Consider the following 17,835-nt stretch of genomic DNA (forward strand, 5'->3'; position numbering starts at 1 on the left):
ACTGTTCAGGACATTCCATTATTGAGCAAGTACCAGGTATGTGAACAGTTCATGATGCTCCATTTTTGAAACAGTTCCCGGTATGTGAACGGTTCAGGAAGCTGCATTATTGAGACAGTCCCAGTTGTGTGTACAGTTCAGGACTCTCCATTATTGGGAGGGTCCTGGGTGAGTGCACAGTTCAGGATGCTCCATTATGGACATAGTCACAGGTTTGTGTACGGTTCAGGACACTCCATTATTGAGAGTCCCAGCTGTGTCTACAGTTTAGGATGATCCATTATTGAGACAGTCCTAGGTGTGTATATGAATCAGGATGCCCCACTATTGAGACAGTCCCAGTTGTGTGTGCAGTTCAGGACGCTCCATTATTGAGACAGTCCCAGGTATGCAAAAGTTTCTACAAATATGTAAAAGACAGATAGCAGAAGTTTCTATACATTTATAAAATGAAAAAGAGTGGCTAAAGTAAACATTGATCCTTTAGAGGATGAGAAGGGGGATTTAATAACTGGAAATGAGAAAATGGCTTGAGGCATTGAACAAGTATTTTGAATCAGTTTTCACAGCGAAAGACACAAATAACGTGCCAAAAATTGAAGGAAGGCTATGGCAGGTAAGGACCTAGAAACTATCATTGTCATGAAAATGGTAGTATTGGGCTAGCTAATGGGGCCAAAGGTTGACAAGTCTCCTGGCCCTGATGGAATGCACCCCAAGGTGTTAAAAGACATGGTGAGGGAAATAGCAAATGCACTAGTGGTAATTTACCAAAATTCGTTGGATTCTGGAGTGGTTCCTGCAGATTGGAAAACAGCAGATGTGAAGCCACTGTTTGAAAAAAGAGGTAAGCAAAATATGGGTAACTGTAGGCCAGTTAGCTTAACTTCTGCAGTAGGGAAAATGCTTGAATCTATCATCAAGGAAGAAATAGCGAGACATCTGGATATAAATTGTCCCATTGGTAAGACACAGCATGGGTTCATGAAGGGCAGGTCATGTTTGACTAATTTGGTGGAATTCTTTGAGAACATTACATCTGCAGTGGACAATGGGGAACCTGTGAATGTGGTTTATCTGGACTTTCAGAAGGCATTTGACAAGGTGCCGCACCAAAGACTGCTGCATAAGATAAAGATGCACGGTGTTACGGGTAATGAATTAGCATGGATAGAACATAGAACATAGAACATTACAGCGCAGAACAGGCCCTTCGGCCCACGATGTTGCGCCGACCAGTTAAAAAACAATGACCCACTAACCTAAACCAATCCCTTTTCGTCCATAAACCTATCCACGGATCTTTTAAACGCCCCCAAACTAGGTGCATTTACAACCGCAGCAGGCAGGGCATTCCAGTCCCTCACCACCCTCTGGGTAAAGAACCTACCCCTGACATCCGTCCTATAACTACCCCCCCTTAATTTAAAGCCATGCCCCCTCGTGCTAGCTTTCTCCATCCGAGGAAAAAGGCTATCACTGTCCACCCTATCTAAACCTCTAATCATCTTATATGTTTCAATAAGATCCCCTCTTAGCCGCCTTCTTTCCAGCGAAAACAACCCCAAATCCCTCAGTGTCTCCTCATAGGACCTCCCCTCCATACCAGGCAACATCCTGGTAAACCTCCTCTGCACCCTCTCCAAAGACTCCACATCCTTCCTGTAATGTGGGGACCAGAACTGCACACAGTACTCCAAGTGCGGCCGCACCAGAGTTGTGTACAGTTGCAACATAATGCTGCGACTCCTAAATTCAATCCCCCTACCAATGAACGCCAAGACTTAGTTATTATTATTATTATTAGAGGATTAGTTAACTAACAAAAAGCAAAGAATGGGGGTAAATGGGTGTTTTTCTGGTTGGCGATTAGTGACTAGTGGTGTGCCTCAGGGATCAGTGTTGGGAATGCGATTGTTTACGATTTACATAGATGATTTAGAGTTGGGGACCAAGTGTATTGTGGCAAAATTTGCAGATGACACTGAGGTGAGTGGCAGAGCAAAATGTGCAGAGGATGTTGGAGTTTAATGTGGAGAAGTGTGAGGTAATTCATTTCGGTAGGAATAACAGATGTGTTGAGTATAGGGCTAACAGGAGGACTTTGAATAGTGTGGAGGAGCAGAGGGATCTAGGTGTATGTGTACATAGATCCCTGAAAGTTGGGAATCAAGTAGATAAGGTTGTTAAGAAGGCATACGGTGTCTTGGCGTTTATTGGTAGGGGGATTGAATTTAGGAGTCGCAGCGTCATGTTGCAACTGTACACAACTCTGGTGCGGCCGCACTTGGAGTATTGTGTGCAGTTCTGGTCCCCACATTACAGGAAGGATGTAGAGGCTTTGGAGAGGGTGCAGAGGAGGTTTACCAGGATGTTGCCTGGTATGGAGGGGAGATCCTATGAGGAGAGACTGAGAGATTTGGGGTTGTTTTCGCTGGAAAGAAGGCGGCTAAGAGGGGACCTTATTGAAACATATAAGATGATTAGAGGTTTAGACAGGGTGGATAGTGATAGCCTTTTTCCTAGGATGGAGAAAGCTAGCACGAGGGGGCACGGCTTTAAATTAAGGGGGGGTAGTTATAGGACGGATGTCAGGGGTAGGTTCTTTACCCAGAGGGTGGTGAGGGACTGGAATGCCCTGCCAGCTGCAGTTGTAAATGTGCCTAGTTTGGGGGCGTTTAAGAGATCTGTGGATAGGTTTATGGACGAAATGGGATTGGTTTAGATTAGTGGGTTAGTGTTGTTTTTTTAAAAGCTGGTCGGCGCAACATCGTGGGCCGAAGGGCCTGTTCTGCGCTGTAATGTTCTATGTTCTATGTTCTTGACACTGAAAGTCTGCAAAGGGATATTGATAGTCTAAGTGAGTAGGCGATGGAGTACAATGTTGGTAAATGTGGAGTCATCCATTTTGGGAGCAATAACAGCAAAATGGTAAGCATTCTCCAAGGCGGCCTTCATGACACACAACAGTGCAGTTAGCTTAACTTCTTTTACCATTTAAATGGTAAAAATTGCAGCATGCTTCTGTGCAAAGGGACCTGGGTGTCCTGTGCAAGAATCACAAGGAGTTGGTTTGCAGGTGCAGCAGGTGATTAAGAAGGCAAATGGAATTTTGTCCTTCATTGCTAGGGAGTTGGAGTTTAAAAACAGTGAGGTTATGTTGCAGCTGTATAGGATGCTGGTGAGGCCAGACCTGGAGTATTGTGTACAGCTTTGGTTTTACTTGAGAAAAGATATACTGACACTGGAGGGAGTGCAGAGGAGATTCCCTAGGTTGATTCCGGAGTTGAGAGGGTTGGCTTATGAGGAGAGACTGAGTAGACTGAGTATGTATGATTCAGGGCGCTCCATTATTTTTAGACAATCTTAGGTGTGTGTGTACAGTTCAGGACGCTCATATATTGAGACAGCCCCAGGTATGTGTACGGTTCAGGATGCACCATTACTGAGACAGTCCCAGTTGTGTGTACTGTTCAGGACACTCCATTATTGAGACAATTCCAGGCGTGTGTGTCATTCAGGACTCTCCATTACTGAGACAGCCCAAGGTGTGTGTACGGTTCTGGCTACTCCATAATTGAGACAGTTCCAAGCATGTGTACAGTTCAAGATGCTCCATTATTGAGACAGTCCCAGGCTTGTCCAGGTAAGCCAGGTAATTACAGGCTGGTGAGCCTGTAATTGTTATCATTGTTATCATTGTAGCATCATTGTTAGGGAAATTATTGTAGAGGATTCTTCAAGACAGATTTATTCCCACTTGGAAATAACTGGACGTGTTAGTGAGAGGCAACATGGTTTTCTAAGGGGAGGCCACGTCTCACAGGCTTGATCAAGTTTTTTGAGGAAGAGACGAAGATGATTGATGAGGGTAGGGCAGTGGATGTTGTCTATATAGACTTTAGTAAGGCCTTTGACAAGGTCCCTCATGGCAGACTGGTGCAGAAGGTGAAATTGCATGGGATCAGAGGTGAGCTGGCAATGCGGATACAAAACTGGCTCAGTCAAAGAAGAGTAAGAAGTCTCACAATACCAGGTTAAAGTCCAACAGGTTTCTTTGGTAGCAAATGCCTCCAGCTTTCAGGGCTCTGCCCCTTTGTCAGGTGAGTGGCTCGGTCAAAGAACACAGTAAGAAGTCTCACAACACCACGTTAAAGTCCAACAGGTTTATTTGGTAGCAAATGCCACTAGCTTTCGAGTGCTGCTCCTTCGTCAGGTGAGTAGGGAGTTCTGATCACAAACAGGGCATATAAAGACACAAACTCAATTTACGGAATAATGATTAGAATGCGAGTCTTTACAGCTAATCAAGTCTTAAAGGTACAGACAATGTGAGTGGAGAGAGCGTTAAGCACAGGTTAAAGAGACGTGTATTGTCACCAGACAGAACAGTTAATGAGATTTTGCAAGCCCAGGCAAGTCATGGGGGTTACAGATAGTGTGACATGAACTCAAGATCCTGGTTGAGGCCATCCTTGTGTGCAGAACTTGGCTATCAGTCTCTGCTCAGCAACTCTGCGCTGTTGTGTGTCGTGAAAGCTGCCTTGGAGAATGCTTGCCCATGACCGCTGAAGTGTTCCCCAACAGGAAGAGAACACTCCTGCCTGGTGATTGTCAAGCGGTGTTCATTCATCCTTTGTCGTAGCGTCTGCATGGTCTCCCCAGTGTACCATGCCTGGGGACATCCTTTCCTGCAGCATATCAGGTAGACAATGTTGGCCGAGTTGCAAGAATATGTACCGTGTACCTGGTGGATGGTGTTCTGACATGAGATGATGGCATCCGTGTCGATGATCAGCACACCTTGCAGAGGTTGCTGTGGCAGGGTTGTGTGGTGTTGTGGTCACTTCTTCTGAAGGCTGGGTAGTTGCTGCGGACAATGGTTTGTTTGAGGTTGTGCGGTTGTTTGAAGGGAAGAAATGGGGGTGTGGGGAGGACCTTGGCGAGATGACATTTCCTTTTTCCCTATTTATTCTGTTTGAATATGTGGTGCCATTTGATGTTTTCTGTTCTGCCTCTAACTAAACATTATCTCTGTCCCCAGAATGCTTCTTTCTTTATTTTAGAACATAGAACATTACAGCGCAGTACAGGCCCTTCGGCCCTCGATGTTGCACCGACCTGTGGAACCAATCTAATGACCCTCTAACCTAAACTATTCCAATGTTATCCATACGCCTATCCACTGATAATTTGAATGCCCTTAAAGTTGGTGAGTCCACAGCTGCTGCAGGCAGGCATTCCACGCCCTTACTACCCTCTGAGTAAAGAACCTACCTCTGACATCCGTCCTATAATTACCACCCCTTAATTTAAAGCTATGTCCCCTTGTGTTAGTCGTCACCATCCAAGGAAAATGGCTCTCACTATCCACCCTATCTAACCCTCTGATCATCTTGTATGCCTCAATTAGGTCACCTCTCAACCTTCTTCTTCCTAATGAAAACAACCTCAAGTCCCTCAGCCTTTCCTCATAAGACCTTCCCATCATACCAGGCAACATCCCGGTAAACCTCCTCTGCACCCTTTCCAATGCCTCCACATCTTTCTTATAATGCATTATAATATTTTGATATATTCAGATTTGAACATTTTTTTTTAATTGTTGGTATACTGAATAGTGTGACTTTAACTCCCCCAGTTAATTCAAGTTATTCTATTGTTTGGTCAATGGTTGGTAAATTCAAGTCCGGTAGTGATATAGTTGTCCTCGTATCAATTAACTTGATACAATTCTGTTTGTCTAGCACTCTGTCCGCATATATCCGGAAATCTATATCATCTATATCACCATCAGACTCTAGGGGTGCCAATTGTCATTTTTCAGTTAAGAATTTATGAAGTTTCTCTGCTGTGAAATTAACTTCTATAACCTAATAAAATATTTGAAACAGAAATCAAACCTTTCAATTTGATTCCAGATAGTAACTTATTTTGATTATTCATTCTTCATCTCAAATAACATTGTTGTATTAAAATAGGTTGGTTTGACACATTCTTCCTATGTTAGTGATATGGGCTTTCTAATGTCAATTAATCACCCTGTTTACCTCCTTCAATGTTTATTTATTCTGCTGAATTAATTCTCTTTTGAGCCCACCTTATATCTGTTGTGATTTTCAACTTTCCCATACTTAAAATTTATATCTAAATGTACTCTGCATTTTGGACTAATCTCATTCTCATGATTAGTTTGCTGATTTTAAACTTCCACTCCTCACAATCTGATCAAAATACTGTTAAGTCACTGCCATCGTTGAATAGCCCTAACTTAGTTGGCGCTCTTATCACAAAATATCCAATAGGGGCAAATGTAAACTTCACATTTCCCCACCCACTCTATTTTGTCTAATTTCCATGAAACATTCTCCCCCTATTGTATTTTGATTTGGATTAACAATTCATATTAATTGCTGCAATTTTTTGAAATACAAATATGTCTCAAACTTGGCTTGTTTACAGAAATCTTTGGTGATACGCCATTTTTACACAAAGCATTTTTTGATCTTGGAGCCACATCTTTTTAAACCCATTTTTGTTTAAAAATGATTTCAGCTATAATTTTTTTTACAAGTTCTGCATTATTAAATTACTGTTTAACTCTTATTTCTCTTTTTCTTTAAGTGGTATCTTCTATATTTTACAACTTATCCATCTTTTAACTACCATTTAATTCTCCAGCATTTTAAATGGTCTGTTTTAACTAATAAGAGCATTGTTGCACCATTGTCTCAGTGAAACTAACTCCCTTTATCTTAGTTTCCTGTTTTACGCACTCCTCACTACTCCTATATCATCAATACGTCCTTGTGGAATCTGTGGATAAGTTGCTATCCTGACCCACACTTTTGCACTGATACTCTTTAAAACTCTGTAATTTTTTTTCAGAACCTGCTGCAGGTGGGTAAATTGCTTTCCTTACCCCCACCTCTGTGCAAATACTCTTTAATAACTCTATTCAAACAGCACGCCTTTCTTTCAGAACCTGATGTAGATGATAAGTTGCTATCCTTACCCTCACTTTTGCGCCAATAAACCTCTTTTTAAAATTTTTTCTTGCCTTTGTGACCCACAAAGGGTCCAGATGTCTGACGGATCGAATGATTCAGAGTGCCTCCCCCTCTACTAAAGAAAGGTGACCAATATAAAGTGTGTATTCACCGTTCCAGGGAAGTGTTCACCCGACCATCGGCTCCAAGGTCATTCCATATCATTGTCAAATTGTTGTGGGAAATTCTTTTAGGTAGCCTGATTAATTTAAAGACTTTTTATTAAACATTTCATTTCACAAAGGCAAAAACGTTTATTCGGTTCAATGAAATTCTTCAATTAAACTAGTTTTTATTAAAACTTTGGAATGTTAGAATCAAAAATCATTACAAATTAACAATATTCAGACAAAGGTACAATTAGGACAGGGCAAATCTCATTATGGGCCAAATGGGGATCAATATGAAACCATCAGGCAGGAAATTAGAGACGTAAATTGGAAGGAGGTTTTCTCAGGGAAATGTACCGAAGTAAGGTGACAGATTTTCAAGGAATGTTTATCTGGACCTCTGCACGACAACGTTCCAATGAAACAGGGAGGTTATGGTAGGTGCATGAAAGTTGTAACAAATCTAGTCAAAAAGAAAAGAAAAGCGTACAAAAGGTTCAGGGAGCTAGGTAATGTTAGGGATCTAGAGGAGTACACGGCTTGTAGGAAAGAACTTAAGAAGGAAATTAAGGCAGCCAGAAGGGGTCATGAGAAGGCCTTGGCAGGTAAGATTAAGGAAAACCCTAAGGCTTTCTACAAATAGGTGAAGAGTAAAAGGATGAGGTGCGAAGGAATAGGGCCTATAAAAAGTGACGGTGGGAAAGTTTGTATAGAACTGGCAGAAATAGCAGAGATGCTCAGTGAATACTTTACTTCGGTATTCATGGTGGAAAAAGATCTTGGTGGTTGTAGTGCAGGCTTGCAGCAGACTGAAAAGCTTGAGTATGTGGACATTAGGAAAGAAGATGTGTTGGAGGTTTTGAATAGCATCAAGTTAGATAAGTTGCTGGGACTGGATGGGATGTACCCCAGGTTACTGTGGGAGGCGAGGGAAGAGATTGCAGAGACTCTGGCGATGATCTTTGCGTCATCGATGGAGACGGGAGAGGTTCCGGAGGATTGGAGGATTGCGGATGTGGTTCCTATATTCAAGTAAGGGAATAGAGATAGCCCAGGAAATTATCAAATGGTGAGTCTAACCTCAGTGCTTGGTAAGTTGATGGAAAAGATCCTGAGAGACAGGATTTATGGATATTTAGAGAAGTATAGTATGATCAAAAATAGTCAGCATGGCTTTGTTAAAGGCAGATCGTGTCTTACGAGCCTGGTTGTGTTTTTTGAAAATGCGACTAAACACATTGACAAAGGAAGAGCGGTGGATGTGGTTTATATGGATTTCAACAAGGTGTTCGATAAGGTCCCCCATGCAAGGCTTATTGAAAAGGTGAGGTGTGTGTATAGTTCAGGACATCACATTATTGACACTGTTGCCCGTATTAACCCTTATAAGGTGGACAAATAACTACAAGTAGACGTCTTATTAGTGCAACCCTTATTTATTTAAGCCCACACAACCGATAATCACCCACCCAACAAACAATACGTTATCTTACAGGAAAATACTAAATTCAAATCCAATAAGAGATCTTGACTTAACTTTGTGTGACTGGCAAGTACCTGAGCAGATATTGGCCTTTATATGTGCGCTGGTCTCGGTAGTTGTCTGCGTAATCTGGTCTGGCACTCTGGCTCTGGTCTTCCTTCCTTCTCAGGTGTGGTGGCTCTCCTCCTGCTGGTCTTCGCTGACGATGGTCACCATTGTTGTAGCCTGTTTGTGGGGTCAGAGAGAGAGAGAGAGATTCCTGGTTGCGCAGTATCCTTTATACCCCGTTGGGTTTCACGCCCCTTTTGGCCATTGCCAATCAATTGATCAGGACTTGATCCCCCTGATCGATAAGAGTCCTATCAGGTGCTACCACACCGATCTCTGGGTGTGTCCCCAAAGGCCATGTCTGTTGGTGCTGGAGGCACATTGGTCACATACCTACCTCCTAAATAAGGATTCACGGTGCCCCTATGTTTGTTACACAATCGAGTGTGATCATAAAGTCCCTTTCATCCTGGAGATGACCCATATCTGGGACTCACTCAATAATGGAGCGTCCAGATGATGAGAGGTATTGATCAAGTGGATTCTGAGAGGCTTTTCCCCAGGGCTGAAACGGTTGCCACAAGCGGACACAGGTTTAAGGTGCTGGGGAGTAGGTACAGAGGAGATGTCAGGGGTAAGTTTTTCACTCAGAGAGTGGTGGATGCGTGGAATCGGCTGCCGACAGTGGTTGGTGGAGGTGGATTTCATAGGGTATTTTAAGAGACTTTTGGATAAGTACATGGAACTTAGTAAGGGTTATAGGTAAGCTTAGTAGGTAGGGACATGTTCGGTGCAACTTGTGGGCCGAAGGGCCTGTTTGTGCTGTAGTTTTTCTATGTTTCTATATCCTGTTTATTCACTCATCAGGATTGCAGCCTGTTTGTCTCTGTCTTTAAACTGCAGCCTGTCATTTTAGTTCTTGCTCAATTGTCCCAGAGTGCTTTACAAATCGCCATTTTAGATGACCCATTTGGCCACAAGACTGACCAGGTGTGTATACGGTTCACGACGCCACATTATAGAGACATTCCCAGGTGTGAATACAGCTCGGAATGTGCAATTATTGAACCTGTCCCGTGTGTGTGCGATTCAAGGCGCTCCAATTTTGAGTGAGTTGCAAGTGTGTGTAGGGCTCAGCATGTTCCATATTTTGAGTCCCAAGTGTGTGTGCCTTTGAGGACACTCCATTATTGATATAGTCCCAAGTGTGTCTGCGATTCAGAATGCACCATTATTGAAACAGTCCCAAGTGTGTTCATGGCTCAGAACCCTCCATTCTTGAGTGAGTCCCAGGTTTGCACATGATTCAGGATGCCCCACATTTGAGACAGTCCCATGTGTGGGTACAGTTCAGAATGCTCCATTCTTGAATGCGTCCCAGATGTGCGTGCTGTCTGAATGCTCCATTATTGAGATAGTCCCAGGTGTGTGTACGGTTCTGGACGCTCCATTCTTGAGCGAGTCCCAGATGTGTGCGCAGTTCTGGACGCCCCATTCCTGAGACAGTTGCAACATTCTGAACTGTAAACACACCGGCGCCTGTCTCAATAATGAAGCGTCCTGAGCCGTACACACAAAAGGGACTGTCTCAATAATGGTGTGTCCTGATCTGTAGACACACCCGGGACTGTCTCAATAATGGAGCATCTTGATGCGTAAACAGTTCCCTGAAAGTTGGGAATCAAGTCGATAAGGTTGTTAAGAAGGCATACGGTGTCTTGGCGTTTATTGGTAGGGGGATTGAATTTAGGAGTCGCAGCGTCATGTTGCAACTGTACACAACTCTGGTGCGGCCGCACTTGGAGTACTGTGTGCAGTTCTGGTCCCCACGTTACAGGAAGGATGTGGAGGCTTTGGAGAGGGTGCAGAGGAGGTTTACCAGGATGTTGCCTGGTATGGAGGGGAGGTCCTATGAGGAGAGACTGAGGGATTTGGGGTTGTTTTTCGCTGGAAAGAAGGCGGCTAAGAGGGGATCTTATTGAAACATATAAGATGATTAGAGGTTTAGATAGGGTGGACAGTGATAGCCTTTTTCCTCGGATGGAGAAAGCTAGCACGAGGGGACATGGCTTTAAATTAAGGGGGGGTAGTTATAGGACAGATGTCAGGGGTAGGTTCTTTACCCAGAGGGTGTTGAGGGATTGGAATGCCCTGCCTGCTGCGGTTGTAAATGCGCCTAGTTTGGGGGCGTTTAAGAGATCCGTGGATAGGTTTATGGACGAAAAGGGATTGGTTTAGGTTAGTGGGTCATTGTTTTTTTTAACTGGTCGGCGCAACATCGTGGGCCGAAGGGCCTGTTCTGCGCTGTAATGTTCTATGTTCTATGTTCCATTATTGAGATAGTCCCTTGTGTGTGGGTGGTTACAGGATGCTCCATTCTTGAGCGAGTCCCAGAAGTGTATAAGGTTCTGGATGCTCCTTTATTGAGACAGTCCCAGGCGTCTTTTGAGGTTTAGGATGCTCTGATTTTGTGACCGTCCCAGCTGTGTGTACAGTTCGGGTCATTTTTAATGGGACATTATTGAAACTGTCCCGGGTGTGTGTACAGTTCAGGACGCCCCATTAATAAGACTGTCCCAGGTATGTGTATCTTTCAGAGAGCTTCACTATTGAATGAGTCCCAGGTGTTTGTGTGTGTGTACGGTTCAGGGTGCTCCAATTCTGATACAGGCCCAGGTGTGTGTGTGTGTACGGTTCAGGGTGCTCCAATTCTGATACAGTCCCAGGTGTGTGTACGTTTCAGGATGCTGCATTACTGAGACAGTCCCAGGTGTGTGTACAGCTCAGGATGCTCCAATTTTGAGACAGTCACAAATTATTGTACGGTTCAGGATGCTCCATTATTGACACAGTCCCAGGTGCATATATGGTTCAGGACACTCCATTATTGAGAAAGGGACTGTTTCAATACTGCAGTGTACTGAACAGTTCTCATACCTGGGTCTCATTCAATAATGCAGCATCCTGAACCATGCACAGCTACATCTGTGCAAGGTCTTTAATTACTGGTGCGCAAGGAGAACCCTTAAACAGCCAACACCGAATGACCGGAGCAGTTCTAAGGTCACAGGGAAACAGCTCAGCAGTTACAGTCAATTACAGCAAATCAGGAACAAGAGATTTTTCATATCTTTCATTGACATATCCACCAATCATCTCATAGCCCTTTTGCCCTTTCTTATCCAATAGAAAACCAATCCTTCATTAGCATAATATGTCCCCATATCTTATTATTTGGTTTTCACCATGGTAACTTGTTCTTTGTTTTCATCCTACTGTCCTGACCTGGAATGCAGTGTTTATGGAACAAGCTTTTAGATATACTCACTTATGCTGCACATGTCAGTGTTGGCCTTACTGAAGACCTGACTTGAAGGTCGTGTCTGGTGAATAATCATTTCCCATAACTTGACAGAATTTTTTTACAATTATGAAACTTTAATTTTCACAATTGTTGTAACCTAATTTCCACACTTCCCTGTTTTTACCCTTTAAGGACAACCTTTTGGTCCCTCCATCAGCTCTATGCTCATTAGTTTTCTAAATTCTCCCTCAACTGATTTGTAGGCCAGGAAGAGACAGAGAACTGAGCTGTGGATACGATCACGAGGATGGCAAATAGAATGCATGTAACAAGAGACAAGTTAGACAACTATGGGGGCTTTGAGCTGCTCCGTTTCCAACCTGGGCCGATTCTACTGACTGAGCTAGTCTTGGTAATATAGCCATGTAGTCGTACAGGACAATGAACAAGGCCAAGCCCACAACAAGGTATTTGAGAAGAGTCTCGAGAAAGCCTCCAAACTGCCAACAATGTTAGAGAGCCAACCCCATCATTCAAAAGGCTTTTTCTGTGCAATTGAGTGCAGGACGTGCACCTGCTCCTGAATAGTTTGGACATCGGTCTCAATCCTATAATCCTCATAGAAGCAGCATGTCTCACTGACAGCCACACACACTCCCCCTTGTGCCACTTGCAAGAAATCAAGCGCCATGTGGTTCTGGAGCACCACTTTAGAAAGGGACTGAATCTTCGACTGCAGGCCCTGAATGGCATCCATTGTGCAGTTTTCAATTATTTCCATAGTAGCAGAATTATTAATAATGGCCTTTTCTAATTCTGAGACTCCAAGCCCTGGGAGGAGGGCTCAGACAAATAGTGAAAGCCGGTGTTACGGGTGACCAGCAGGTTTAGAACTGACTGCTCCTGATGCCTCATGAATCCTAGGTGGCTGTAGAGGCAATGAATGGATAGGTACTTAGAACACAGAACATAGAACATAGAACATAATGACCCACTAACCTAAACCAATCCCTTTTCGTCCATAAACCTATCCACGGATCTCTTAAACGCCCCCAAACTAGGTGCATTTACAACCGCAGCAGGCAGGGCATTCCAATACCTCGGGGATCATTTGACCTACGGTACAGCTACCGACCCAATCGATGAAGAGGGTCTTGTAGACTCCATCCCCACAAAGCCAGAACGAGAAAATGCGAACAAGGGTTGGGGTACCAGATTGTGGAGTTGTGGCAAAAGGTGAGCCAATACTGGGTATAGGGAGATTTCTCCTGGGCATAGCAATGGATATGATAAATCTGGCTGAGATGTAGAGCCCTAAGAGCTACTTGGTCTGCATACCTGGACCAATCCCCATGGTTACAAGGCCCTGAACCCTTGGGGTAGATGCTGTCCGAAGGCCAGACAATGAGACCACTGAGAGTGAGGTTGTGTGACTGCTGGCAATCACAATCACCTTTAGTACAGTGGAGTTTGGCCTCGGATGTGGGGGCCTGAGCAATGCATGAGGGATTGTTAGTCGTGCAATCCCTAAAGGATGTCATGGGACCAGACAAATTGTAGAAGCAAAATTGGGCTTCCCAGTAGTCATAATCAGCAAGGTAAGTACAGGACCTCAATCTTCCCATGGATATAATTCCTCCTAACACACAGCCATGCTGGTGTCTTAATGGCCACAGGGGTAGGCTGTTGCCTCCAAGTAGGCGCCCGTTGGATGAGGGTCACCATGGCTTCCGCAGATCATTTAAGGTTTGGAAGGGGAACACAAAAATGCATTTGTGATGAGGCGGGGCTGACAGGGAGGTGAGTACAGATCTAACATTGGGTCTGATTGCTCTGTGAAGCAACTGCCTGCATCCTTCGAATTGTGGAATTGCTAATCCATGCTTCTGCAAAAGGTAGTACAATCAATGACAATAAAAGATTCACATTTCAAACAGTATCAAGCCCATCTTCCAAGGATACCCACTTGCTGTGGGTCGTGTATATCCACAAATGTTTCCTTTCCACCTTCGTGGCAGTGTGAGTTGTCAGCAGGACAACCCACTGAGCTTCCAGACAATGCTTTCTTCGGAAGATCTAAATGAGATTAAGTCTCTTGCTTGGTGGGTAAGGCAGCCCTCAGTGATGACTTGCTCCTGAACTTCGATGACCTGGTTAGAGCTATGCAATAGTCCATCATTCCTTCATCCATGGAGTGGATATTTGTTTATTTAATAGTGAGGGATGGGGAGATAGGTAAGAGCAAGGGATGTCCCATTACAATCTCATAAGGTGTCAAAGAGGTGGTACAATTGGGATGAGGGTGCATGACCATGGAGGCCAGGGGTAGGGCTTCAGGACACTGTTGCCATATAGTGTCTCGGGAATCTTGAATCGAAGAACACATTGACATGACAACAACTTAGTTACAGTAACAGCGTCATTCTTTCTCGTTGGGAATGCTTCTATCCATCAGGATAATAAACTTACAATAACAAACACATAGCTATATCCCATATATTTGGGCATTTATATGAAGTCCATTTATAGTTGAACAAAAGGGCTCCATGGATGTGGGCCTGCTGCTGCAGCCACTGGGGGCTTCTCTCCAGGCTTACTGCTATGACAGAGTAGGCATCGAACAGGAACTTTTCCTGCAAAGGTGGAAAATCCTGATGTGAACTGTGACTGCTGCACTCTCCTGATCATCCCCCCCTTTACCAAATGGGTAAAATCATGTAACATGCGGGCAAGCCAGGGCAGGAGTACAATAGTATGATCCCACCCTGTGAAATTGGGTGGGTACAGCCTTGAAAAACCTTTTTACTCGTGGATATAAAAGGTTAAAAGGTTTATCATAGTTTTGTAGCACTAATACTGTTGGAGAGGATCCAGTGGCCTCTGAATCAAGGAGGGATTGTGGGATCCTCTGTATGATTTGCCCAGTTAAAAGGCTTCATTTCAAGGCATTTCTGTCTTATTTAACTAATTGTGCTCTGCTTTAAGCTAATTTGGCCACATCAGCCTGGAATTATGGATCCAGCCTGGGAATCTTGCTGCATTCTTTGGAAGTACAGTGTGAGGTAAACAAGCTTGCTCATGGCCATTGAAGCAAGTTGTGCCTGCGTGCAGCTTTCAACAATATAAGTATTCAGTTATTGTGGACACAGATCGATGTTTAGTTAGCTTGATCCAGGCTATGCTTTGAGTTGTTCGATCCAGTGCTAGCCTTTGGCTGCTCTCTCTCCTCTCTGTCTCTCTCTGTTAAGTGATCCCCATTTTGTTGGGGGAGAAAAGAGTCCCAGAGGACATTGTCAGGGGCTAAGGGGAGAGCGAGGTCCTTCAGGGGATGGCTGATTTCAGCACATTTGGGAATCCATGCAAATATTTGATAGAATCTTTGTAGCAGTGGCACTCTGAACTTTTGATACAAACTAATAAACATTATGGCAACTGAAGTTAGTTCCAATTAATACCAGATATTTATTTCATTCTCTTAATTTTGGTATCTTCCATTTAATTGGTTTTATACTTTTAAAACTAATTTATTTACTCTGATTATTTATTTTTGTATTAGAATCTAGAATCCCTACAGTACAGAAAGAGGCCATTTAGCCCATCAAGTCTGCACCGACCACAATCCCACCCAGGCCTACACCCATATCCCTATATATTTACCCACTAATCCCTCTAACCTATGCATCTCAGGACACTAAGGGCAATTTTAGCATGGCCAATCAACCTAACCCACACATCTTTGGACTGTGGGAGGAAACTGGAGCACCCGGAAGAAACCCACGCAGACATGAGGAGAATGTGCAAATTCCACACAGACAGTGACCCGAGCCGGGAATCGAACACAGATCCCTGAAGCTGTGAAGCAACAGTGCTAACCACTGTGCTACCATCCTGTACTTATGTTTTATATTAGAGATTAGGTTATAGCTATGATTCCCATGGGGATCTGAATAGCTAATTTACTGAGCAACCCCATCCCCCAAATGACTGCAGGTTTTTCCTTACTGTAATCGTTAAAGCATACTCCTTTCTGTCGCAGCAGTTATAAACAAATGTTCACACATGAAAAAGATGAAATTACATACATCAAATGCAAGAATTAAAGTAAACAGCAAAATAAATTGCCAGTTGTATTAGATTACAATTTCATAAACCCTGCAGAGTTATTGTTGCAAAAATGAAGACAGACTTTGCTGGCAGCTAGCGAATGGAAATTCCAGAACAATACTGGGTACTGATAACAACACAACAAAACTGAAGCTTCACAGGGTCAAGAAACAAGCAAAAAGCAAAAAATGCTATCAGAGGAATAACATTACATAGCAAATTATACAAGTAAATTCAACAATATTTTAAACAGCAGTCACATATTGACATTTATGGCTAAATTAAATGCCGATGCATGGAATAGGGAGTTATTGGGGGTGCAGGCAGTGGGGAAGGCAGGGATGGCGCAGCTGAAGATCTCAGGATATGGTCTCGGGACCAGTGTCCCTGGAAACCGCAGGTGAAACAGGCACTTGTGTTTCTGCCTCGGCCAGCTGACTGCCTTATCCCCAGCCTGCATCCTCCACCTCTACCCCAACTGGATAATGTCTAATCTGTCATTTTACTTCTCAGTTTTGGCTTCTGGTATTGGAACTGGTGTTAAGAGTGCTGGGGGGCTTTAACAAGCTTGGGTAGATCCTGTCTTCCCGCCTACCCAACACAAGTCATCGCAAGCATTTTCTTCAGATCAGGGTGCAATCCTGGTACAAGAATATTTACAAGCACTGACCTTCCAGTGTTTTGAGATATACTCAAACAATTCATGAACACTGAGCAAAACTTCCCTACATAATACGTCCTTATCAGGTTCCTGTACCATGCTATGTATCCTCTGCCAATGCACATTTAGAGGCTGGACTATTAAAATACAGCCTAGGGAAAAAAAACTAAGGGAACTAAGGATATTCCCTGGGGTCCAGGAAAGGCACGGAGGGGCAATTGTCGCACCAGTGCAGGGGGCCGGAGGGGGTGGGGGTGGGGGTGGGGATGCCTGGGATCTGGTTCGGGGTGAGATGAGGGTTCTTGGAGATGCAGCTGCTATGAATCCCGAGGGGCCTGTCGCTGCGAGGTGGGGGTGGGGGAGGGAACCCCTGCATTTAATACTGTCAGGAACATCGGCAGGGAGAATCGACCCAAATGGAGGTGGGCAGGGGGGATTTGTGTGGCCTCAGCTGGACATGGCTGTGAATCGATGAAGGAGGATATGGGAGCGACCAATCTTCCTCCTCATCATCCTGCTCAGCAGGAAGTGATTTCTTTTGTTCGTGAAGATGCTGTGCAATGAAGATGTTGGCTTTAACATCTCTCTTACTGTTCCTTAGTTCCTCAGGCCTTCTAACATTCTCTAAACCCATTTTCCTGGACTTATCTAACTGCTCCTGCATCTCCATTCACCACTGGAAATATGCAAACCACCCCACATTTCTCTTATCTTTCTTCTCCTTTACTCTTAACCAGTGGTGTAGCCAGGTTCAAAGGTTAGGGGGAGCAAACACATAAAAAAGGTGTCACAAAATAAAAAATCTCTCATTACTGTTCCACCAATCCCCGCCTGCCCTGTCCAGGCCCCGCCCTGTGCTGATGTCATCACAGTCTGGCGTCACCACGCCGCACACAAAACAACCGTCCTTTTCTCAGTAACTTATTTTCTTCCCCTCAAAAAAAAATTTACTTTTGAAAAGGCGCTACTTCTGAAAAATGACTGCTGTTAATCCCGATATTCATCCGTAAACCGGGCCGTCCCACTGACGGAGCGGGGCTGAGGAGCCGTGTCCGGATTGGCAGAGCTTGTGGCAG

At 44.1% G+C, this 17,835-nt stretch overlaps 1 protein-coding gene across 2 annotated transcripts in view; it reads left to right on the forward strand.

The window, feature by feature from the left end:
• Positions 1 to 17,835, forward strand: part of LOC145356913 (beta-nerve growth factor-like) — a 59,385-nt gene that overhangs the window by 14,779 nt on the left and 26,771 nt on the right. Inside the window, exon 1 of one of the 2 annotated variants that reach the window (XM_080209913.1) lies at positions 49 to 616. The exons of the other annotated variant lie outside the window; for it this stretch is intronic. The gene's annotated coding sequence lies outside the window, so the exon portion shown is untranslated. Of the gene's footprint in view, positions 1 to 48; positions 617 to 17,835 lie in introns of those variants that run through there. 2 annotated transcript variants of the gene reach the window in all.

Source organism: Carcharhinus amblyrhynchos, chromosome 22 (assembly GCF_965287045.1).
Source record: "Carcharhinus amblyrhynchos chromosome 22, sCarAmb.v2.hapA, whole genome shotgun sequence".
NCBI classification, from domain to species: domain Eukaryota; kingdom Metazoa; phylum Chordata; class Chondrichthyes; order Carcharhiniformes; family Carcharhinidae; genus Carcharhinus; species Carcharhinus amblyrhynchos.